The sequence below is a fragment of the Ictalurus punctatus genome, unplaced genomic scaffold (assembly GCF_001660625.3).
Source record: "Ictalurus punctatus breed USDA103 unplaced genomic scaffold, Coco_2.0 Super-Scaffold_100058, whole genome shotgun sequence".
NCBI classification, from domain to species: domain Eukaryota; kingdom Metazoa; phylum Chordata; class Actinopteri; order Siluriformes; family Ictaluridae; genus Ictalurus; species Ictalurus punctatus.
In genome coordinates this window covers 528,119-543,182 of record NW_026521089.1, presented here as the reverse complement: position 1 = coordinate 543,182, position 15,064 = coordinate 528,119, and the positions used below count along the sequence as shown (strand labels likewise).

The 15,064-nt window shown below is 40.9% G+C and overlaps 2 long non-coding RNA genes and 1 other non-coding gene across 6 annotated transcripts; all 3 read right to left on the bottom strand.

Moving 5' to 3' along the window:
* Positions 1-12: 12 nt before the first annotated feature.
* On the bottom strand, positions 13-5,320 carry LOC128630624 (uncharacterized). Of its 2 annotated transcripts, none has more exons than XR_008394886.1 (8): positions 5,233-5,320; positions 5,003-5,137; positions 4,032-4,085; positions 3,821-3,934; positions 923-1,037; positions 728-828; positions 439-612; positions 13-209 (listed from the first exon to the last, which is right to left on the bottom strand). It is a non-coding gene; the product is annotated as an uncharacterized LOC128630624 (long non-coding RNA). The 2 variants fall into 2 exon arrangements; XR_008394885.1 differs by having other exon boundaries at positions 930-1,037; positions 5,233-5,319.
* Positions 5,321-6,686: 1,366 nt separating this feature from the next.
* LOC128630623 (uncharacterized) lies at positions 6,687-13,069 on the bottom strand. Of its 3 annotated transcripts, XR_008394884.1 has the most exons (4): positions 12,662-13,069; positions 9,017-9,323; positions 7,983-8,129; positions 6,687-7,859 (listed from the first exon to the last, which is right to left on the bottom strand). It is a non-coding gene; the product is annotated as an uncharacterized LOC128630623 (long non-coding RNA). The 3 variants fall into 3 exon arrangements; XR_008394883.1 differs by lacking the exon at positions 12,662-13,069 and having other exon boundaries at positions 9,017-9,805; XR_008394882.1 differs by lacking the exons at positions 9,017-9,323; positions 12,662-13,069 and having other exon boundaries at positions 7,983-8,876.
* On the bottom strand, positions 10,199-10,270 carry trnaw-cca (transfer RNA tryptophan (anticodon CCA)). The gene has a single exon. It is a non-coding gene; the product is annotated as a tRNA-Trp (tRNA).
* Positions 13,070-15,064: the final 1,995 nt, after the last annotated feature.

The following is a 15,064-nucleotide window of genomic DNA, read 5'->3' as shown; positions in this document are numbered from 1 at the left end:
CACACAAACACACACGCACACGCACACACGCACACACACAGGAGCCACTGCTTCTTTTTTATTTGTGCACTGAAAGTGAAAGAGGCGGAACAGACACCTCGGTGATATTGACGATAAAGACAGGGTTAGACGGAAGGTTCTCCAACTCAGTGGAGCTGCTCAGAACCCTGACAGGGCTCACTGACTGATTCTGAAAATCCACATTCACCCTGAGAGACACACACACACACACACACACACACACACACACACACACACACACACACAGTGAGTGAGAGAGACACAGAGAGAGAGACCTGTAACAGAACAGCACTAATGTACAGAACATCATCTAAACATCACACTGTCTAGGGGATGTGGTCACATGACTACTCTCACTTAAAATGTAACCATGACTCATCTGATGATGCTCGCTGCAGTGTGTGTGTGTGTGTGTACCGTGTATATCTGAGGTGTGAGATACACTACCCCCCTGCCCAAGTCTCCACCTCTCCAGCGGGTTAAACGTTGAGATGGAGAGGAAGTCTCTGCTGCGTGAGGAGGAGAGACAGAGAGACCTCTGGGAGAACGCCAGAACCTCTCATTGACGAGCGGTAGAACTCTACATAGGCCCTGATACACACAGACCCACAATACATGTTTATAGAAAATCACAATTAAACACACACACACACACACACACACACACACACACACACACACACACACACAGTGGTGTCACACACACCTGGAGCTGTCAAAGGAGATGGATTTGATTTAACCACAGTGTCTGAAGAGAGACTGGAGCTGTTTATAGTAGAGGAATGCAAATGGAGGGAGATTACACACCTGAGAGAGAGAGAGAGAGAGGGAGAGAGAGAAATATTATTAATAATAATAATAATATTAATATTATTAATCCCCTAGTTAAATGGAAGCTGACTGAATACCACTATGGTGGTCCTGGGGTCGTTTCCATAGAGTTCCTTGGAGGCGAGCTCCTCGTCCACAGTTCCCTGGAGGAAGCAGTTCGGATAAAATGCGCCTGCAATCGCCACCTGAACAACGGAAACATCACTGATACTTAATAATTATTATTATTTATTTTCTGCAGGAGTAAGTTACACTTCTTGGACTTTGTCGTCATGGTGACAATTTTAAACTCTGCATTTGCAATTTTACTTTGGATGCTTGTGCTTCTAAGGCTGCGAATTATGACTAATATTTATATTTACTGTACATCAGGGGTGCCCACACTTTTTTGACTTGTGAGCTACTTTTAACATGACCAGTCAAAGAGATCTACCTACACTAAAAATGCTAAAATTTTACTCTGACGATGTGCACTGAATAGAATCAGCGAGGGTTGCATAGTCCGGACAGTAGCTGCTGGTAGCCAGCCTCAAGCAGGCCTCCAAATGATGATCAGTCATTGTGGAACGGTATTTGGACTTAATGATCTTCATGAGGGAAAAGGCTGACTCACATAAATAAGTAGAGCCAAATAATGCAGTCAAGGAGGTGGCACATTTCCTCATGTTTGGGTACTTTTCCCCTGTGAGTAAGTTCCAGAACTGTCCATGAGCCCTGGACTTCAGCTGAATGTCAGTCTGTAATTTCAAAAAATCTCATCCTCCACTTCAGACGAGTTCAGGTGAAACAGCGCTGCAATTTTCGATGCGAGTGAATCAACCTCAACATTGTCCCTAAACGGGTAGCACATGAATGTGGCGAATGCCTCCAATAAAGCAAAGTCTTGAAAGCGTCTGTCAAACTCTGACCGACAGCTGTCAATCTGCTCCGTGTAGCGTGCAATGTTAAACTGCGCACAAGCCTTCCGCTGCGTCTCCAGATCTGACGGGAGGTTTTGGAAGTTCCCAAAAACATGGTGCTGCAGCTTTGAAAACAGAAGTTGCATTTTCTGTTTAAAGGCATTAACTGCCTTTAATTTTTGTCTTTTCCTTGCAGCTCCAAATTAAGTTGGTCAGATCGGTTAAAAATGCTCGGTTAAAAAAGTCAAGCAACCACTGATCATCATTGACCTGGGTGTATTCTGCATGTTTAACAGCAAAAAGAAACTCGCTTATCTCCGGACAGAGCTCTCGAAATCTCTGCAGGAATTTACCCCTACTAAGCCGTCTCACGTCAGTGTGTAGCAGGAGCTGATTGGTCGTAGTCTGCCTTCTCCAGATGCGCACGGAACAGCCGTCTTTGAAGTGAACTAGCACGTATAGAACAGGCGATCTTTGTTTCAACATCCATGATCTCTTTCACGTTTAGCATTCTTGTGCATAAGGCTTGTTGGTGTATTATGCAGTTGTTGGCTCAAATTTAGCCTATTACCCAAAAACATTTAAAACTCAACTTAAAAGCCAATAAATACTCACATCTACCTCTGAGACCAGTTGGAGATGGAAAAAATACACCAGCCGTGAGTGAGAAGAAGCAAGGGTCCAGCTTTATTGTTCCATTCCACCACACGAGATCCACACCGATGAGAATTCTCAGAAGTGATCCCAATACCCTGAGCTTAAGCTCCAGTTTTTATACTGTATTTACACACTAGATAACGATAACCCATATGTTTCCAGAAAAGGCCTATTTCACTTACACATAGAATCAGAACCCAGGCATTTCTAATAACCCAGAAAATAAAAACCCAGCGTTTTGAATTACATAGAGAATCAGAAACCAGGATTCTCATTTACCTTAGGTGGTCAGAAACCAGGATTCTCAATTACCTAGTTAAATAAAATGACGTAGACAAGACGACTAAACAACCGGGAGGGACCTTGGTCTTATCGTTATCTCTGAGGGGGGGGGGGCAGTTTGACTCAGCCTTAAAATTAAGGCCTTCCTTGCGAGCCAAGAACCCTTACCATTTGAGTCATGAGTAAGTTTACATTTTCCTGTATTTCTAGTTTATAATTTATTTTCATATTTGCACTATATTTCTTATTTTATATATATTTATACTACTTGAAAAGCGGTTTACTGTACTTCCAACTTCTTAATATCATTACAGTTCTACTGTCCTGCATATCCTACTATTCTGTCTTTTTATAGTTTCTCTATTACTATAAGATTTTATTAAAGTTATTCATGTGTGTGTATGAGAGCGAGAGAGTGTGTGTGTATGTTGTGTCTACTTGCCCGCCCTTGACTGTACGAGCGTGTGTGTGTGTGTGTATTAGCACTCCTCAGCTCAGCTCGTATACCTCTTTTTGGCTTTTTTTGACTACTACTGCTCTTAAAGATCTTTAAAGTGTAATTCCAATCCGTCAATGTCCGCCTAATCCCGCTTCTATGTGTCTAGGTGCCCGTTTTTTTCTTCTTCTCCCTTTTGCTGGATGCTAGGTCTCCCTTATGTTTATTTTATGACATTTTTTATCCACAACACAGTGGTAGTTAAAGAAGTCAGGGAAAGCATCGTCTTCCCTGCACTTGGCAATGAATCCATTTGCACTGCTCAACCATTGACTGATATCAATTTGCACACTGGAGCTGGGTTTTGTCAATGAATTCTTTAAAAGACTGAAAAATGTCCTCTCCCCACGATTTCGCTTGCTAGCCTTTAGCACTGGCGCGCTTGATCGCACACGTGTGGTGAGAGAAAAGACGAGATCTCAGACTGGCTGCCCTGTACGTCAACTAACTACGTCAACTAGCGATCTACCTGCACTTCCTTTGCGATCGACCAGTCGATCGCGATCGACATATTGGGCACCCCTGCTGTATATATTTTGACCTGAAGAAAAAAGCCTCTTTATACACATATGCTGTTAAACTACACCTGCTCTACTCGTGTGTGTGTGTGTGTGTGTGTGTGTGTGTGTGTTACCTGCACTATGAATTTCTGTGCGTGCGTGCTGGTGTAGTCAGAGGGAAAAGTTTCGCTGATGTGCATGTTGAATTGTGACACTCAATTCTTTAGATCCTCAAACAACTCGGCCACCTGTAACACACACACACCAGAAATGATAGTTAGGGATCTGTGTCGAGAAGTGTGTGTATAGATGTGTGCGAGTGAGTGAGTGAGTGAGAGTCATAACCTCTTGTATCCTTTTGATCTGAATGCAGTTCTCTTTGCCCTACTCCAGCTCATCCTAAAACACACACACACATCAGTACCACTTTATTTATTTCTATAATCCAACACGTTATAATTCAACATAACTGTCACGATCTCCTGCCTCCCATACGCCGTGTACCGGTTTAATCTATTTCCTTATTTGGTCAGTGCTTTCTGTTCTTATTACGATGTCCTCTCTCTGACTGGTTCCTATTTCTTAAATTGTGCACTCTATCTGTACACTACACACTTGACCATCGAACATCTGGATATTTGAAGAGCACACACACACACACACACACACACACACACACACACACACACACACACACACACACACACACACAAACACAACCTGCGTGAAGTTGGACCCCCCACCAACACAAAACATCGGCAGAATAGTTTGTGCTGGTTTGTGCCGTAAAAATTTTCGTTTGTGCTGCTTCAGTTCAGTTCTTAAAAGAATATTTATAGGTCATTCTGGGGTCACTCGAACCCCCCACATGCTCCAAATTCACCCCAAATGGTCTCAATAATAATAATAATAATAATAATAATAATAATAATAATTCAAAAGAAGAGAACTATAGCGCCTTAACCCACACTGCGCATGCGCGAAGCCGGATGACTCAGCCATTAAACTAGTAAAAGAGCTCTAATTAGCCAGTGAAGCTAAATGTCGTTCTGCCACGTCCACTTATAAAAGTAAATCATGCAGTATTCTCAGACTGGGCAGTTATTGACAGAGTGAATTCATCGTTTTAAATAGAATCAAAAATAACATCGACCTATTTGCTAATCACATTTCGAATAGCTTGCTCATTAATTACACTGCGCATGCGTGGACTGGACTGCCTCCTCAAAAGCTAGCACCGCTAGTATATTTGTATAATATTAACATTAATACTGAACCAGAGTGAATAAAAAAAGTTTTAAAATGTTATTTCTCACTTCTCCTCCTCTTGTTCTTCTTCTCCGTGCGGGTGTGAGTTATCTTTGGTCGGTTCCTCGGTGATTCGGTCATTAGTGAACCGAGCTCCGAGAGTGAGTCAGTGCGCCGTCACCGCCTGCTTCATACTGATACACCTGAAACACAGGTGTTAACACCGTTAACTACACACATACACACAATACAGCAAAAAACAGAACGGGTTCGGTTACACAGAACCGAATAAACTCACTTTAGTTTGGGTCCAAACGGGCCAGAACTAACACTAACACCGCTTTCTGCTCCTACCTTCGACTTCTCGCGCTCGTGGTGACGTCACCAACGTAACGGCCGTTGACGTAAATTTGAATCTTTGAGGAGAAAATAAAATAAAATAAACCCAAATATTATTTCATAAAAAGCTTCATTATTCTCTTCTTCTTAAACACGATAGAGGATAAGATATACAAATACATATAAAAAAAAACCAGCTTTATCATTATTTTAAATCAAATCCACTTTAAAAGTGCTCCTAATTACATTTTAATTAAAAATATACTTCATCTTACTCTTGTTTAATTTAATTTTTTTAATTAATATTTAATTCATCGATGATTGTAGACGTGTTGAGGTTTCACGTTCTTTGTGCTTTATTATCATAAATATACACTTTGTTTAAACTTTTGAGTTTGGACACAAAATATAAACATTCCTCATGAATCCAGAACATTCATTTGTTTATTATTTAGAAAGTAATAATTAAACAGCTGAATAAAATGATCAGGTTAATCACTTGCAACATTTAGGATATGAATTTCTTGTATTGAGAGAGGTTTTTAATTATACACAGATATAAATAGATGTTGTTTATTTGTAGTTTTCATATTTGACTCAGTACATTACACCACATTTATTTAATCAACTATTTATCAAGTTTTTTCAATATTGAACTGAATGATTGTTCAATATCAATAAAAATCTTCAAATAATCTTTCAACACCATCAATACATCTCATCAGTAAATAAAAATCTACATTTATCCGGCTGATCTATTGACTGGTTTATTGAAAGTTTTACAGCTTCGGCAGGTAAAGAAGCCATGGCTTTAATCTGATCGTCTGATTTCTAATGATAATTAAATGACAAAATACAGAATTAAAGAATATCTTTATTTAAATTCAAAATCACGAATCATTTAAAAATATGGACTACAAGTCATTTCTACAAGTGTTCATACAGACAGAAAGAACAGAGATGAAACGGATTTAACAGATACAGGACAATTAGGACAAGGAAAGTGAGAGAACTAGAATTATAATTTTTTTATTTTTATTTTTTTAAAAATTACAACTGTGTTCAAGATCACAGCAAAAAGACAGTAGAGGAAACAAAGGGAAAAAATATTTCACATTTCCTGTTTAAATTCAACAGTAAAATCTCATGAACTGAAGACATCGTGACTTAAACTGGTCGTTACATTTTTGAGTCAAACGGAGCAGGTAGTGATGAAGAAGCTGCCTCGAAAGATCATTTCTTTTCCTCGAAGAGTAAAAAAAAAAAAAAAAAAAACATGAAATCCTAAATGCATGAAAAATAAACTATGTACATTTTATGTCTAATTACAGTGAACCCTACGGAGAGTGAAGCTCACAGAGGCAAAGTGTTCACGCTACAGCAAATTTCACCGGTTGACGCTAAACTCGCTCACTTAGAAGGTGCGTTTCTCTGTCCCGGGATATTCCTAGCACTGTGTGAAAGCTCCTGAGATGTCCAGCATGGAGACGTGTGTGTATGTTGATGTGTACACAGTACCAATGGTCAGGATGTACTGTTGTGTCCGAGTTTCTCGTTCTCCTGAAAAACACACGTGCGCGCGCACGCACACACATACACACACACACACACACGCACACACACACACACACAATGGAATTGTAAAGCAAAACATTGGAATATATATCTTAATCACATCTCATAGTCCTTTTATAGAGTCTGAAATAGTTTGACTGATTCATTTCGAGTTTATTCAGAGTCGAATCACTTTCTAGTGAGAATCAAATACTCATCTCAGTCTAGTTCGTTTGGAAGTGTGCGACTCTCACTAGAAAATTATTCGACTCCGAATCGTCTCGAAACGAATCAAAACCGATTCAGACTGGACAAATGGACTAATAGAAGAGAAAGAGCAACAGGAAAGAGGACAGCCTTCCTGCTGAAAGCAAACCGGATCAGAACCTTACATTAGATTGTTTTCTATATTTTTATTTTAAATCAGTTGTGTTGTTTTTCTTCTTTCTGCACTCGATTGAGGAAACACAGCAATGATAAATAAATAAATAAATTTATCTGTCCAGCTTCCTCCTCTTCGTCCCACAGAATGACGTGTGGGTGACGGATTGACGGATTTAAAAAAAGATGTCTGGGCAAACTGTGACCTCCTCGAGTTAAAAGTGAGCATCCAAGGAAATTTAATGTGTTAACTGCACTACATTCTGCAGTCACAGCACCAGAAAAAATATGTCCATCTACTGTACATGTTAACACACAAAACAAGCTTTTGAGTATTAGTTACCCTGTCTTACTGTACAAGGCACCTGCAAATAATAAAGCAAGTAATTAAAAGTTCATCTATCATTTCACTTCCACTAATCAGTCTTTTGACCAGTCTAAAAATAAAAAGACTAAAAAGAAACAGACTTAGCAAGAAGAACTGAAGATATGTGGATGATGATGTCTCAGTTCCACCGCAGCTTCAACAGCCCTGGATCTTCTCCTTTAAAGCTTGGAGAAGGGCACGTCTTTCGGACTCTTCTTTTCCAGGGCTGCCTGCGCTGACTTCATAAGATCCTGTGTCTGCAACATGTTCATGTTCCAAGTAGCCTGGAGATGCAGAGGAGATATCTCAGATTTCGACCGCTCTACTTTGTGTTTGTGGCCATACTGTGTGTGCATGGGTCTACCTTGAGGCTAAAAATGCTTTTCATGTCTTAAGCAGATTCTTACCATGTAGTCTAGGCTCTCAGTCACACTGTGGTCTCAGGAGTAGAGGAGGTTGATTTTGGTTCCTTGGACAGCGACGCGACTCCGGCCTGCAATCTCACCTGCTATTTCCAGAGCTCCAGCAATCATTGACTATCAGGGAACACACGACTGCAGAGATGAAGAACAGAACACACACTTGCCTTCATTTATACTAAATAATAAAGCTACATGAAAAAAATACATGGTACAACCCAAAGTCACATTCTTCTGTTATCATTCCATATCTTCCATGTGTCAGTCCAGAATTTCATCTTTTTGTGATCACAGAAATTAAGGCAAAATCAAGAAACTCCACAATATTCAGAGGAGCTTCCACTTTTTCAAAGTCACTGCAGATTTGGGCCAAAACATGTCATGACACGTCATCACCACAACAGGCCTTCAGCACAGGTTACTCTACTTCCTGAAAAAGTGCAGACCCGGATACAAGTTACGTTCACATTCATGGGACAATTCACATTCACAGTTCCATTGTAACTGAACTCGGACCACCTTCTACAGGTAGTCTCGGGTTCGGTACCGCAGTGCACTTCCCAGTCCACATTACGACGGTCACATTACCAACTTTTCATGCAAACTGCTCTGTGTTGGACTAAACATCCAGTGGGAAAGCCCACTAGAAGAGCTACACTGCAGAATTTTTCTGTCTAAAAATGAACAAATTTCAGGTTTTGTAGCTCTTCTTTGATAAATGACAAGATGGTAATATCATAAAATAGTTCATCATAAAACTTTGTATTAAAACCAGACATCTGATGCTCACTGTGGTTTATTTAATCTTCAACAAACTGCAAATGTAAATAATTGTTCAGAGTGTGCCTCCTTGTGGTCAACTCTTTCTTTGGGGCTTGTATGAGTCAGAACAATCAGCCCATTCTTATCTTCTCATCACTTACTATCTCTATATATGATCATATGGACAAAAATAGCTTGTTTACAGATCTTGGTGTAAACATGTAAGCAAGCAATGTATGGCAAGTTAATGTTCCTCATACCTTCACCTGAAACCAGGCATCCTGTGTGCACAGACGAATATCACAGGCTGTGATTAGATCCACTCCTGCGAAAGAAGAAATCAGATCCACAAAAAAAAAAACTTAGTAATTCAGTCTCCTGCAGCTAAAAGCCCCAGTAAAAGATAACTCTCTGATGGTTAAAGCTTTGCAGGAAAAGTGACAGCAAACAATATGGATGGAACTTCCCAGAGTTGTGGTGAGTGTATGAGATGATGGTACTTAACAGTCCCAACAGACCTGCTTATACACAACCGCCATGCACTGCCACCACCACGGGCTTTGGGCACTGCAGACACATCAAACACAAAGTTCAGTTTATATACCACAATGTATTACTCTAATAGGTTATTGATTGTACAAATACTACATGCATGTAGAACCCCTACATGCTTTGTGTTTAATTTATGTAAGGAATAAACATACGGTTATAGGAAAACAGTCAACAATCCAATGAAGTGGAGTGACCGTTATCACCCTAAAGTAGAACTGCACATTCTGAAGTGTTTTATTCCCCTTATACCACAGCAAGTTGTCAACAAGCGCATTTCTTTATTAATTAAAGAAGATCATGTCATACACATTAATCTATTTTAAAGGCTGATCGACAGTGGATCTTACAGATGCCGATAACCGATAAGTCGGGTAGCACCTACTAATAACCGATTACTACTGAATGAAAATATAACACTCAGTGGAAAAATTAAGTTCACTTTATTACAAAAATAAACAGTACTGACCGTACCATGAAAATGTACTGCACTTTTTCTAATGAAATATATATATATATATATATATATATTTCATTTATATATATATATATATAGCATCAGACTTTTAATCTGAGGGTCCAGGGTTCAAGTCCCTGTTTGGGTGTTGTAGTACCCTCCAAATCTTCTGAGAGGTCCAGTGAAACCATCTAAGGTGCCTCTTTCAAGCATGTTTTGTTCAGCAAGCAAAATGGGCAAACTAAGGAAACATTCAGCAGGTTGTCAAGTTACTAATGGTTACTAGGTGAGAGTGTTGCTACCTAAGCTTTGTTACCTTTTAGCATGAAGTTGACAAAGACATGGGTGGTCATCATAGAGATTGGAGTCCATATAACAGCATCCTTATTAGACTGCGCAGAAAATCATGGGTCTGTGTGAAAAAGAGCACATTGAATGACCCCGACGAGATTTGAACACGCAACCTTCTGATCTGGAGTCAGACACGCTACCATTGCACCACGAGGTCCCATCGCAAAAACTATAGCGCACCATGGTGCAACGCATACTTGTTCATCAGTGTGGCGCTCAAGACGCATTGGAACTCGGAGACAGGTGGTGGGCTGTGACTGTTGCGACTAGTGTCTGACATCTGGGCAAGAGCTCTTTCAGAGGACAAGGCACGAGCCCTTTAAAGGGATAACCTGCCTGGTTTCCCTTCCCTGGACATTAAGGGAGATTTTCAAGATCAAATGGTAGATCTCACCCCAGTGCGTGAGAGTGAAGCGTGGACAACTTATACCTGAAGCGCAACTCAGGGACTCAACTGCCGATGCGATAGAACCATGGTTCAGCCTTCTTCTGGGTAACTTCACACATTTACCATTTGTACGAGGCCTTTGTGTCATTATACGTGTCAGACGATGGGCAATCAGTGGCAAAGGTGGCGTGAACCTGCTTTTTGCGAGGCATACAGAGCCAAGATTACACGTCAGTCTGTGGTGTGGAATTAACGTGTTTGTTAGAAATTTTGGTCTCCTTGTGCAGAAAAGCCAAGTTTAATTAAAAATGCTGATGCTATTCTACTTGTTCTCATACCATGACACGAAGGCATTCCATGAACCAAGACAAGCCTCCAGAGTGAGCCTTACGAACAAGAGTTATGCTGGTAACGATTTCCAAGCGACATGCTGGTCAAAAGTGTGCTAGTTGTAAACAAAAATACGAACAAGGTCGTTAAACAGAAAGCACTGGGGTTAAGTTGATCTCAACTTAGAAACTGGCCAACATAATAGATAGGACCAAAGTTCAACATTCTCTTGGTTAACGTCACCATTTTACAGGTTTCACAAGAACCTTGTCTCTTTGTATGTCTCAGACTGCAGGCAGTCAGTGGGTAAAGAAGTATGAAGGACAGAGCCGTGGTTGAACCCTGTTGGTTTGTATCCTTGAATAGTGGTGCTGAGCTGTGTTAATAGTTTGTAGAAAGCCATGAGAACCAGATGGGATGGGCCCTTTCCAAGCCAAGGGCTGAGCACCATTTATGTCTGTGAGAACCGTTGAACTAGAGCGTCCACAGGCCTGACCTACAAGCTCGAGGGTAAAGTGCGCTCTCTCTCTCTCCTCGAGCCCAGGTAGCTCAGTCGGTAGAGCATCAGACTTTTAATCTGAGGGTCCAGGGTTCACACAGTCAAACAGTCCCTGTTTGGGTGTTGTAGTACCCTCCAGATCCTCTGAGAGGTCCAGTGAAACCATCTAAGGTGCCTCTTTCCAGCATGTTTTGTTCAGCAAGCAAAATGGACAAACTAAGGGTAAACATTCAGCAGGTTGTCAAGTTACTAATGGTTACTAGGCGAGAGTGTTGCTACCTAAGCTTTGTTACCTTTTAGCATGAAGTTGACAAAGACATGGGTGGTCATCATAGAGATTGGAGTCCATATAACAGCATCCTTATTAGACTGCGCAGAAAATCATGGGTCTGTGTGAAAAAGAGCACATTGAATGACCCCGACGTGATTTGAACCTCCTGATCTGGAGTCAGACGCACTTCCGTTGCGCCACGAGGTCCCAGCTCGAAGCCTACAGCGCATCATGGTGCAAGGCATACTTGTTCATCGGCGTGGCGATCAAGACGCATTGGAACTCGGAGACAGGTGGTGGGCTGTGACTGTTGCGACTAGTGTCTGACATCTGGGCAAGAGCTCTTTCAGAGGACAAGGCACGAGCCCTTTAAAGGGATAACCTGCCTGGTTTCCCTTCCCTGGACATTAAGGGAGATTTTCAAGATCAAATGGTAGATCTCACTCCAGTGCATTGAATGACCCCGACGTGATTTGAACACGCAACCTTCTGATCTGGAGTCAGACACGCTACCGTTGCTCGCTCGCTCTATGTATTTTATATATATAAAAACAAACACACACACACTATGAATAAATATTAAAGTAAATAAAAAGATGTACAGTATTTCACAATAAAGTGAGAACTCCCCTCACATTTTTGTAAATATTTGATGATATCTTTTCATGTGACAACACTGAAGAAATGACACTTTGCTACAGTGTAAAGTAGTGAGTGTACAGCTTGTGTAGCAGTGTAAATTTGCTGTCCCCTCAAAATAACTCAACACACAATGTCTAAACCGCTGGCAACAAAAGTGAGTACACCCCCAAGTAAAAATGTCCAAATCGGGCCCAATTAGCCATTTTCCCTCCCCGGTGTCATGTGACTTGTTAGTGTTACAAGTTCTCAGGTGTGAATGGGGAGCAGGTGTGTAAAATTTGGTGTCATCACTCTCACACTCCCTCATACTGGTCACTGGAAGTTCGACATGGCACCTCAAGGCAAAGAACTCTCTGAGTATGTGAAAAAAAAGAATTCTTGCTCTACATAAAAATGGCCTAGGCTTTAAGAAGATTACCAAGACCCTGACACTGAGCTGCAGCACGGTGGCCAAGACCATACAGCGGTTTAACAGGACAGGTTCCACTCAGAACAGGCCTCGCCATGGTCGACCAAAGAAGAAGTTGATTGCACGTGCTCAGCGTCATATCCAGAGGTTGTCTTTGGGAAATAGTGCTGCCAGCATTGCTGCAAAGGTTGAAGGGGTGGGGGGTCAGCCTGGGCTTTGGACACTGCAGACACAAACACAAAATCAAGTTTATATACGACAATGTATTACTCGAATAGGTTATTGATTGTGCAAATACTATATGCATGTAGAACCCCTACATGCTTTGCGTTTAATATGTATTATGTAAGGAATAAACATGCGGTTAAACGAGCTTCATTTTGGTAAAATTCAAACATTCAACATTCAAATATTTGGGGGGGGGGGGGGGGGGGTTTAGAAATCATTTGTTGCCTCAGCTTGTAAATACAGTAGCAAATGTACCAGGTCATAAATTGGCTAACGTATTGGAGAGACAATCCAAAGTGTTCAAAGAAGTGTTGGGTGTATGGTGCACAGTAGCATTGGGAAGTGGGCAAGTAGTGCACTGACATATTGATCAGGTGAGAGATGGGCACAATGCAACATCCGTAGCACCAGTGTTGTAAGACACTTCACGGCCAGATGTTGCCATTCCAGCGCATTCTACAAAAGACTCAGGTTCTTCATTCTCTGAGGAAAGTCACAAACAAAAACTGGGAGGAACTTCTGAAGTGGCTGCATCAGAAACTTTCCTTGGGATGGAAAACCCCGAGTTGAGAAGGTCTACACGTACTAAATCTCCAAGCTATCTGAAAGATTATAATTAGTGTAGTGGTGAGTTCCCCAAACGCAGGGCAAGAATGAACCCAGGAACTGAACTGAATCTCAAGAGAAAGTGGGGCATGCAATAAGACAATGGCCCAAAAGAAATAATGGTTAAAGAACAATAAAGTTATTGGTTTGAATGGCCAAAACTGATGTCCAAGCCCATGTGCAGGACTAATAAACAGTTACTGGAAATGATTAGTTGCAGTTATTGCTGCACAAGGGGGTCAGATCAGATACTGAAGGCAAAAGGTTCACATATTTTTGCCACTCCCAGATATGTAATATTGGATTATTTTCTGCAATAAATAAATGACCAAGTATAACATGTGTCACGTTTGTTTAAATGGGTTCTCTTTGAGTAGTTTTAGGACTTGTCTGAAAATCTTGTTATTTATGTAGAAATATAGAAAACGTTAAAGGGTTCACAAACTTTCAAGCACCACTGTAGCTGTGATGTGCAGCAAAAGGTTGTTGAGCTTCACAAAATGGGAAGTGTCTATAAGAAAATAGCACAAGCATCGAAAATGCTCATTTCCACCATCAGGACAATAATTAAGAAGTTCCAGTCAACTGGAAATGTTATGAATTAACCTGGAATTGGACGCGTGTCTATATCGTCTCAACACACTGAAGAGGACGGTTCGAGTGGACAAAACATCTCCAAGGATCACAGCTGGAGAATTGCAGGAGTTAGTTGTGTCTTGGGGTCAGAAAGTCTCCAAAACTACAATATGAAGTCACCTACATCACCACAAGTTGTTGGAAGGGTTTCAAGAAAAAAGCCTCTACTCTCATCCAAAAACACACTCAGGTGTCTTCAGTTGGCCAGACACTACTGGAACTTCAAATGGGATCGGGTTCTATGGTCAGATGAAACCAGAATAGAGCTTTTTGGTAATAAACACCAGAGGTGGTTTTGAAGCACACAGATAGGTAGCCATACGGAAAAGTACCTCATGCCCACGGTTAAATATGGTGGTGGATCTTTAATGTTTTGGGAATGTTTTTCTGCCAGAGGACCTGGACATATTGTTAGGATACATGGATATTAAATAAAAACCTGACTGCCTCTGCCAGAAAGATTAAAATGTGCCGTGGTTGGATCTTCCAGCAGGACAGTGATCCAAAACATACATCAAAATCAACGCAAAAACGGTTTACTGACCACAAAATCATCAAGTCATTTAACACTAATGATCAGTATTGAAAATATTAACATGGATATCTGAGTCTGATAATAAAATTAACTTCTACTTGCAGTCAAATTTTGTAGTGTTTAGGACATTTAACACCCTTCCGTCCAAAAGAAACCAAAAGGGGGTACAAACTTTTACACTCCACTGTATTTGGTTGAAATTGCGCTTATAGAACAACTGAACAGTAACGTTTCCATACAGGTTTTAGTGAAGTGTTTAACAATAGCAACTTGATTTGAAATGGATGATGTTTCATTAGCGTGGCCTGTGCCCAAATCCTGCACGACTGCGTATCTAGGTACACTACACACGAACGAATGGAGTGTCTACCGCACCTAGTGCGCTAGAGATAGAGATTCCATACAAG